The following is an 11,002-nucleotide window of genomic DNA, read 5'->3' as shown; positions in this document are numbered from 1 at the left end:
GTGGTGTTAAATTTGCAATAAAGAATAAATACTGTCAAGGTAAGTTTGAGTCGTGATAAGTGGAAAATTGATCTCAGTACAACATAGCGCCTTGCTGCAACAGACCATCTGTTACAATGCTTGATGAAAAAACAATGAAGATATGGCGATAAATGCCCAAGTAAACAAAAACATCAGCAGGCAGCTTATCTTGTATGTGATATCAGACAAATGTAGATATGTACGGTTTCAAATTGCCTGCTAATTGCTGCCAGTTAGCAAGTCTGTAATAGTAAGCTTGTGACCAACCAACTCAGTCTGTCCACTCAGTCAGTGACTTACACTCACAACAAAGGGACAGTTACATAATTATTTTACTACATTTTATTCTTCTTTACTATTTTTTCTACATGTGACAAGTGGTGTGTGCTTATGGCTAAATCAGGAATGGTTTCAGCTTCTCCCTCCAGTGTTTGTACAGTGCTGTTCCTGTAGACTTTCTAGACACTCAACTTTCTGTTCAGGGCAAAGTTCACACCAGGCAACTTCTAACACAGCATCATTGTCTACTATACGAGCAATGTTATCCAGTTAATCTGCATCCACTTTTGACAATTTCTTCATCACGTACTCAGCGTTTCTGGATCGCGAGGATGAAGACTTTTTACTATCTCACTAGCCGTTTCACCAAAATCCCGCTCCCTCCCTCAAATCCTTCTGTGGCACAGCCGTCATGTCCTCTGCTGCAGGAACTCCTTCGACCGCCTCTCTTGATGGGTCGTGGTGCAGAGACAAAGTCACTAGATGTTCCTCTTTTGGACCCTGCTTGATCAGAGTGAGGTATCTTTGCAGGAGCGTGTTGTATTTTTTAATTTTTTCAGAGGGACTCAATCTGTGTTGGCTTAAAATCTCCCTCATTTGAACATCCAAATCATCTTCAGCCATCTGTCTGATGTAAGAAGATTCGGGGCGGGTCAGGCGGTTCAACTGCTGGGCTAAGAGGAGAAACATTTTCTGGGTCATCTCCAGAGATAAGTCCTCCTATGAGGTTTCCCATGATAGGTATAGCGGCTGAAAGTAGGGGTAAAAGAAATCCGCCCGTCTGCTTCTTCAACACTTGCTTTTTGCATTTCAAACCCACTTTTCTGTTTGCCAGCAGTCTGATAATTTTTTTTCTGTCTCTTTAGTTTTGTGTGTTGCTGAGATGAGAGGGGAATGTTGCCTTTCAAAAGATTGACTGCGATCTCACACAAGGCGTTGAGAAAGTCCGGCGAGGAGTGAGCAAGAATATCTCGACGTTTCTGAGGCGTAGCCAGGTACAGAGCTTTGAGTAAGGGACCGTTCCTTTTTATAAGCACCGACATGATGAGGAGGAGGAATTTATCTGGGTTTTGGAACCGTCGGCCACTGACCAGGAAGTATCCCGGTCCTCAGTCTGTACCGTTCTGGGCAGGCCGGCGTGAGGTTGACGATTAAATACCCGTGAGGGTCTTTGACGGCGTCTTCAAAACTTTCCAGAAAAAAAGGCTTTTTGGGAAGGAAAGATCTGATGAGCTAATACATTCACCTGTAATTTATCCCGAGGATTTTTAAAGAGCGCCATATAATTACTGTTTAGACTGATGGTGCGGCTGTATTTGCCTTGAGGAAATACATTTTGAGTGAGCATCATGACGCTCATACGTCTATGATGTTTGTACTGTGTGAAAATTCTAACCACTTCAGGATGGTCAGAGGCCTGAAAAATAACATCGTCCAGAATAATCAAATGACTCTGCTCAGGAGGAAACAGGTTGTCGTCTTCAAAAGATTCAGGCAGACCTTCAACAAATTTAATATTGTTGTTCGTCTTTTGCAACTCAGCATACATTGATTGAAAGGAAGTATAAATCCACACTACATTTTCCGGTACAATATTTACAACATCTTTTAAATTTTCTAAAACACTTTTTACAAAATGGGTTTTTCCACACCCGCTGGGTCCCACCACCAGACATGAAAAAGGTGCAGTAAGTCTGGAGTCAAAGTTGATTTCTTCCATCACAGACATGGTGATATGATCAATAGCCGAAAGGCAGACTTGTTCCGTCGCTAAACAGACGTCTTTTGTCATACACCACTCTGAACTTTTTGTGGAATGCTGAATTTTTCAGCAGCAGTCTCTTTTTATCACTAGCGATGTTTTGCTGAGGGATGTGAATCACCCCCTTTCTCTCCCTAGACTCGTCCAAATAACCCTCCACCAGCTCTTTCACAGTATCAAAGTTTACTCGCTCGCTGCACTCTCGGGTCTGAGTGATACCCTTGACACGCATCACTACCTTTTTACTATTTCTAGTTTGGTAGGCGTAACTTTTGGGACCAGCGGCGGCGTATTCTTGAATACTGTCACCTCCCAGCTCATCCGTCAAACCCCCCAGATAGTGACCCAGTTCCAAGGGGGACTCTCCCTCTTTCACTGAATAAATCACGCTGTCGGTGTAGAGGACCCTGTCTCCTAACTGCTCCAGATACCCGTACAGCTTGAGACGGGCGTAGGCGGTGGTGAAGGCAGCGATGAAAACATTATTAGATCTGCCGGGGGGTACAACGCATCGTTCGTGGTATTTCCACTGAACCATAGCTGTTTTGTCGCTGAGGAAGGCAAAGTACTTGACACGATACTGTCCTGAAAACATGAGGCAGAAAAACTGCTCCAGGTCACTGACAATCTCAGTTCTTGTCATGTTTGTTCTTTGGGCAAACTTACCCAAGAAGCTGTTGAGGCAGAGCTTAGACACCTTTCTCCTGGCAGGGTTCGATTCTATTTTGCCAGCATCTAATTGAATGCCTTGATGGAGCCGGTAGTCTCTGATGTACTTTTCTCGGCTTTCCTCATCACACGCCTCTGGGGGGTACCCCGAAGCCTCCTGCTTTCCTTTCAGGAAAGTATGTATGTAGTCGACAAATATGGAATCGCTACGTCTGTCAAAGTGCCATACCTCGTTAATCTCAGCAACTCTGTAACCCCGATCCAGAGCTTTGATGAATTCAACACTGACCCACACCCCCGTCAACACTCTAGCCTCATCGTCGTGTCTGCAAGCAGATGTCGGATTGTTTGCTTCAGCACACGTGCGGCAGAGGGTGAACACCAATTTACCTTGAGATGTTTTGTAAGGCAGTACGGGGAAAAAGAGACCGCGAGGAGGGTAGATGACAGCGCTGATGAGCCCAAAGTAGTTTCGTGGGTCATCAAAGTCTTTGGAAATGATGGTAGGATGGCCTAGTGGGTATGGAAAGCTACAGTTAACGTAGGGGTACAGAGACGTCACGTCCACGTACCGCATGGTTTCGTCAGAGGAAGCCGTGTGTCTCAACTTCACGGCGCAGGTCCTGCCCCCGTACAGAGCTTGACGTGGGGAGAGAGGTTCAGGGGCTCGAAAGCGTTCAAGAAATGCTTTCACCCCAGGATGAGAACGCTTCATCTCTGACCAATCATGCTGTCTCATGACGATCGTACGGACACCGTACACAGTTTTTAGTCTTTGTACTTTCGCGCATGTAGCTTCATGCAGCGCTTCATAGGGGGCTCCTGTCAGAGGGCATGTCTCATGAGGTTGAAAGCAGGTAGAACAACCATGATAAAAGCATCCTAGAAACTCCCACGCATACTTTACACCATCAATTTCGGCATAACCATCTACAAAGTAAGGGCCAATTTGTTTTTCACCTCTGTTTAGCGCATGTTGGATGAATCTGTTTTCAGTGTGTGCTACCCACTCTAACCACTGGATGGAGGCGTTGGAATAGTTTTTACACTGACGCCTGTAGTTATCGGGTGAAGGTACAGCTAAGGATTTAGGGGGCAGGAAATTGGTGAGAAACACTTTCATGCAGGCAGAGGCGATAGTCACGCTGCTGAAAGGGTCCACCCCAGTATCTTTGAGAAACTGGTTCCTGAATCGGGCACATCCCTCTAACAGGATAGCGACATCGTTTTTACAGTAGTGCAGGGCTTCCTTTTCAAAGTCAAAGATGCCCTGAGAAGCTGTTTCATACCAACTGTTAAACTCTGTTCACTGGTGCGCTGTCATGCGATCTACACCATAATCGGCAGGAGGAGGGTAGGGGCCGACGTATCTCAGGCGCTCCTTTGAGCTGAACCTGTGAGGGAAGTTTCCCTTGCTCTGGTCGCTAAAACCTAAGGCTTTAGGCATAGCGTTTAGAGACATGGTGAGAAAACATAAGGAGTCAATGAATTTTAAATGTAAATCTAGGTCTGTGAAACTCAGAACTTTACTGCCGTGCATGATGACATGAGAAGGTTTGTAACCCAGTTCTATCATGCAGTTGAGGATCAGGTAGCTATCAAAACCTCGAGCATTGTGAGCTATAAACGTGGCTCCCTGGTAAAGAGGTCTCCTGAAATGCAGGAGAAAGTCTCTTACACAGTCTAAACCGTAAGAGGCCCACTCTTTACCCTGCCACGTTTTGGTGCAGACCAAGTAAGGAACGTGCACCCCTTCCCTGTAAAAAATCAATTTCTCACTGTGCTCTGTCACAGGCGGGAGAGGCTGGATGTAGCATTGGTGCTGCTCCGCGCTCAGACCGTCGAGGGCTACTTTTTCCCCACAGATGTGACACTTCTTTAGAGGACAGGTGTGAGACTCTGCTCTTTTACTGGCAGGAACAGTGTACAGATTTCTGCAATCCCTGCATCTTTTAACCACATTGCAGGTACTGATTTGCTTTTCACCCCTCTGCTGAGGCTCTTTGTGTTTGGAAAAGCACAAACATGTACAACACGTCCTGCCGCAGTCCTGGCAGTATACACGCCTGTGACCCTCTCCAACCGGACAGAGGTCACAGTAGACGGGGCAGCTGTGCGTGTAAGAGTTTTCAAAGGTCTTGTAACAATACTGACACACATGTCTAGCACCCAGAAAACCTTTCAGATTAAGTATATCGTAGTAATGATTTTGAAATAAAAGCAAAAACAGAGGATTTGAACGATCGGAAAAGTCAGTCTCAAAATGAGAGAGAGGACGCTCATCTGTAGTCCTGTGAAAGACCACAATTTTACGTCTGAGAATATTTTCAAATTTTCCAACATCGCTAAAGGTCACAGAAGCAACCTGCGAGACGTTGCAACTCTCTCCCTCGTTCGACAGCCTCATTGACAGTGCCCCCAGGATTTGTGAGGTGAGCTAGGCAGATGGTGAAACAGAGACGATCATCAGTATTGTATGCTACATACAGACAGTTTCTTCTTTCGGATGATTTCGCAGTCTAGAGTTTTGTGAAGTTTCACGCCTCCGTTGGGATTTCTCACCACCTGGACGATTAATTCCAGGCCACCGTCTGAGGCGATATCTGCGTTGGATTGCACTAACCTTTCTAGCAGACCCTCAAACGCAGGAAGGATGGAATCCCTGCTTTCATCGACGGTCACGGAGACGTGCTGATGTACGTTTTCTCCTCTCAACTCTAGCTGGATCACATCATTTCGCCTAGCATTTGATCTTGCCTCCTCAGACAGATCTCGGAGGATGCTCATAACATCTATGTAAAATTGTGCAAGATCAGGTACATTTTCAGGGGGAGGGATGGCGAAGGTATGTCTTATTTCAACATTGTTTAGGCGGTCGCGGGTTGTTGTTCTGGAAGTGGATGGAGAGGAGGAATCGACGGCGATTCTAAAATTTCCCCCTCGATGCTCTGGAACAGAGTCTGTCTCTGATGATGAGGGTACCGGGGAAGCAGCACGGACATCGCTGACGGGTGAGCTAGGGGAGGTGAGGCTTCGAAGAGCATTTTCTATGGGCTGGAAATAATGTTCAGGGTTTGCTGGCGCCAATAGAAGCAAAAGATGCTGGAGAGCATTTTCTAATGGTTGAAAGTAATTCTCTGCACCAGAATTTTCTGCACCGGCATTTTGAACATTTATTTCAGAAACAGGTGGAAGGTTATTCAGCTCTTCTACAATGTCCTAACTCACTGGGAATAACTATAAATTCTTTATCCATTTGTCTTTTTTTAAAACCAAGAATGAAAGTGGAATGTCGCGTTATTGATAAAGATATTCACCACGGTGGGAGGTGTTCTATGATCCCTCCGATGTTGAGAATGACCGGAGCGGGAACCAGAACCTGGGCCAGAATCAAAAGCGGAGCCGTGAGACCAAAATCCTCTTCTAAATTGCACAGGTTCCCAGATCTTCACCCGTTTGTCTGATGTATCAACTTCAGGTTGCTGATTGACTGGACTGGCAGGTCGATGATCTGTAAACATACGCACAGATAATAATATTATTTTAAACTCACAGAACGGATGTTTTAAAGAGGTAAATCCTTAAGAGGGAAGGTTGAAATTCTGTGGACATGCATGCACACACAAATAATTTAATCATTATTTGAATTCATTTACTTTTAAAAATATATACGCAGGAATTACTCTTTAAAATGTATTCTCATTTAGTTACAAAGTACTCCGCCGGCCTCTAGGGCGGCGCTGCTCTCTAAACATTAGCGGAAGATTCTAACCGGCACGCCCCCCTCGCCCGACCTCACTTCCTTGCCGGCATTCATTTCAAAGTTTGAGCACGGTAGAAACAAGGAGGCGAGCCGTAAGCAGCGTCTCTTTTAGTTTTTAAAAAATAAAACCAAAGACTTACCCGTTACCGCAGGAGCGTCCTGTTTTTCCGGAACTTCAGAGCGTTTATTTTTTGAGGCCCGTTCCGTTCCGAGATCGGGCTGATGTTGACGCTTAACACGACGGAGTCTCTGATGTTTTTTAGACGGACGGACGGTCGGCACAAAATCCTCGTCCCCGCTGTCTCGTCCGCACACTCCGGCAAATGTAGCAGATGTCCCAGAAGATCGATCAGTGCTCTCTATTAAATCAGCAAGTATTTTTACTGAGTGACCTGCCTCCAGAACATCTAAAGCTTCTAATTTTTTAACAGAGACTTTTTTTCTTTCTCATTTCTTGTTCTTTTTTTTCCAGTTTTTCTTCTAATATGTTTTTTAAACTGAGGGATCCCCCTATTGGGAATCCAAACTCAGCTGCCCAGACATTTAAATATTTTAGACTTTTATCCCCGTATTTCCTTGTCATAACATCCACAATCGCTTCCCCCGGAGGTCCAGCCTCAACGGACTTTCCGCTCCCCATCCCAGATGTGGAGGCCGTGCACGACTATTTACAATACAGACGTCTCTGTAAGGACCACTTCGTATAGGGCTACAAGTGATGAAAAGCACGTCACTTCGTTTACGCTTACAAGTGAGAAAAAGACAATTCACTTTTTTTAGGCTTTTAAGTGAGAAAAAGACATCACTTTGTTTTTGCTTACAAGTGAGAAAAAGACAAATCACTTTCTTGTCGCTAAAAGTGAGAAAAGCTGACCAATTGTGGATATCATGAGAAATGGAAATGTTATGCCAAAATAAAGAACCCAATTTTTAAAGAAAAAGTTAACAGTCATTATTTCAGTGCTCACCAGATGAATTTTGCTGAATTTCGTTCGTGGAATCCCAGCGGCAACGATCTGAAGCGTCTGCGGTCAGTCCTCCCTTCTCAGAAGAGGATTTGAGGTTGGTGTTAAGGCTGTACCTGGACCTGAACCCAAACGCACGACTCTAAGACAAAGTATCAAATAAACAATAATTTATTACAAAGTACAACTGAAAATCACTCAGAGAGGCAACAAGATAAGGTGGGAATTTCAAAGTACAACTGAAAATCACTCAAAGAGGCAACAAGATAATGTGAGAACAAAAAAATCACTCTTTTTAGGACAAAAGGCACAATGGCTAAACAAAGTAACAAAGGAAATTCTAGCAGTGAAAACAATTGTTCTAACAAGTAAAGGTAACAATAAAATACAAAACCTGGCTTGACAAGAGAATGGTATAAGGACAAAGAACGCTGGCTCGCTAACAAAAGACAAGACGAACTGGCACAGGACAAATGGAGACGCAGACTATATATAGACACCAGGTAAGGGGAAACAGGTGGAAACAATCAGGGCGGGGAAAACAATCACACAGGCGGGAAACAAGAGGAAGGGTAAGTCACCTGAAACAAAAGGAGAACACATTTCAAAATAAAAGCAAAACCCATGAGACAACATGAACACAGGACAAAACAAAACAAAACAATACATTATTTCCTGACTATGACAGTTGGAGGCTGGAAATTTTTTTTCTTCCAGGATGGCCTGTCACTGTCCGCGTTCCGTCCAGACGATTGCTTGAGGGATCCCACTTCTGACACCAAATTGTTGTGGAAGTTTTTCCTGCTGCTGCTGGTGAAGAATGAAATAGACTTCTGCCGGCAACAAAAGTCCAAAAGAGGGTTCAAAACACAACCAAAAGGGTTCAGAGAACAGCCCCCTTAGGGGGTAGTCATGACAGCTTTTATCAATAGCTTTATAGTATTTTATATTTTTTAGCTGTCTGTGAGCCTCAAAGGCATATTGTTGTTTGTCCATAATGACTATTTTAGAACTTTTATCTGCCAGGTTTAATGATGATATTTGGATTGCCTTGTAGGGCTTTTATTGCTTTTCTGTCTTCTGCCATATAAGGATCTACTTTTTCCAGTGGAGGAGTGTGAGAATTGCTGAATGTCAGATTGGATAAGAGCTTTCACTCTGTTGTCCAGTGTGTCCCAAGGGGGTTCCAGTGTGTCCCAAGGTGTGTCCCAGAGTGAAAGGTAATGCATCTGGATTGTCATTTTGAAAATGGTCATTTAATTCTTCTATGATAACTATATAGATCCCTGCGCAGTTCAGCCCTGTCAAAGGGAGAGGAGGGAAGGAAGAGGGAAGGAAGGTGGGGTAAAGGAGGAGGTTGGGATGAGAGAAGGGGACAGGGATAGATCTGGAGTCCTGGACCATTTGGCCTGGACTGGAGGTCCCAGTCCGTGGCCATTTCCTGTGTCCAGTGTATGTTGTCTGCTGTCAGACTCAGTAAAAAAAAACTGGCTAGTCAGCAGCAGCTCCAAGAAAGGAAGATGGCTGGAAATTAATTTATTAATGATGGTCAGATTGTCTTGTTGTTCCTGCGGAAGGAGAGGTGAGTAATTGATTAAGGGAAAGAAAATTTCAGCATTAGGAAATACAGACTGAGCCCTCCAGTATAGAAACTGAAATTGTTTGATGGAGGTTTTGTGGGGATCCTGATCTCTATTGTTTATCCCCACGGACAGCACCACCAGCTTGACCATGGGATGTTCAGGCATCTTCTCCAAGACCTGTTGAAAGTGGTAGGGTTAGGGTTAGGAAATGCATTATGTCAGCAAGTGTCCTCACAAAGATCTAAGTACCAGTACGTGTATATGAGTGTGTGTGTGTGTGTGTGTGTGTTTGTCCTTTGATGCCTTTGATGTATCAACATTCTACAGCCTGATGTCACAGGCTGCAGTAAGTGGACACACAGCCAGAGACAAGTTCAGAAGTCAAACAGGAGCAGAAACAGTTGGACTGGACAGGACTTGCTCATGATTTAGGAAGAAAGAAGCACTCAGATATTTCTGCACAATTATTGACAAGGAAGGGAGGAGCTACTGCTGTTACAAGGACAAGAGGAGACTACAGGAAAGTCCACATCACCTCCAAGGTTTTCAGTAAGTCAAAACCTTTTTTAGTTGATGTCAGTGTTTCAGTTCAGTGGGATGTGTTTGTTAAATTGGCATGATGTCTAATCACACAAGAACTTCAGCCCAAAGGTTTCAGTACATGTTCAGTTTATTTAAGCTATGCTAACATGAGGCTTCAGCAGAAACAGGCGTCCTCCAGGGTTTTTTTTTATCATTTATGTTGAAGATCAACATCCAGAGACAGTTAAAATTTAGGCAGCACTGAAAGACAATACAGTAAATTGGATGAAATCAGTCTCAGGTGTTAAGATGCTCTTCATCTTAAAGATGAACATCTGTGCTCACTCATCTTTTATCTCTGCTCCTGCAGACGAGCCACAATAAAGCTGTCAGCTTCATAGCTGCTCCCTATTAGAGTGACTGAGGTTGGAGAGAGGCATTGTGGGAGGACACAGAGGTCGTCCATATTAACTATAGAGGGATGAGAAATGGGAGGATATGAAACAGCTCAAATATGAACACACACTGACAGACAATGAAACACTATTGTTCATGATTCAGTTCCAGTTCCCAGAGGCCTGAGGGCTTTAATATGTTACTGTTTCAGCAACAAGCAGTGAAGGATCAATGATTCTGATTTTCTATCAGTCACTTTACAGGAAACTTTGGATCCATAAACATCAGTTATTGAAGCTGTATTCACATTGTGTAGGGATCTGAGCTTTTATTGTTTGAAATGTCACATGTTCAAATCCTGTTGCCTGTAGCAGGCAGGAGGCCATGAGAGATCAACACAACCCACTGCCAAGGTTACACACCAGCACAGCTACACACACTTACCCAGGCAGAGACAGAGACAGAGAGAGGGCCAAGGAGAAGCAGGGACAGATGTGCAGGTGATGTGTTTTCTTCAGCTCTTTGCAGTGATCTTACAGATAACCCTCGTCTGTGCTGTGATCTCTGTCATCCATGTTGCTGTACTGGTCTGGCTTCCTGACTCAGTTTGTGTAGTTGCCCCAGTGACCTGCTGTAGTGACCTCTCAGTAAATACAGACGTTTCCTCTTCAAAGCTTTCAGGAGCTTCACTCTGATTCAGTGGCTCCACTCTGACTAATTTCATGCTGCATCTTTATTTGGGACCAAACACAGAGAGAAAATGTGTAAACAGCTGATAATCAGCAGTCTGTGAGTGTTTGGGTGGTACAAAGTGGGAGTAGGAGGAAAGCAGCGACACATCCTCTCCACTCATTAACATAGTGACAGCACTGACTGAAGCTCTGCACTGTGTTTTCATCCTAATATGATTAATAGAATTATTCAGTCCATTCAGACTGAACATAAACAAACCAGTTATCAAATAACCACAGTCCATTTGATTCTAATGTTAAATTCAGGTCTCATAACCCACAGCCTCTCTCTCTCTCTCTCAGGAACATCA

Source organism: Toxotes jaculatrix, chromosome 5 (assembly GCF_017976425.1).
Source record: "Toxotes jaculatrix isolate fToxJac2 chromosome 5, fToxJac2.pri, whole genome shotgun sequence".
Taxonomy (NCBI): domain Eukaryota; kingdom Metazoa; phylum Chordata; class Actinopteri; family Toxotidae; genus Toxotes; species Toxotes jaculatrix.
Note: the sequence above shows the minus strand (reverse complement) of the source record.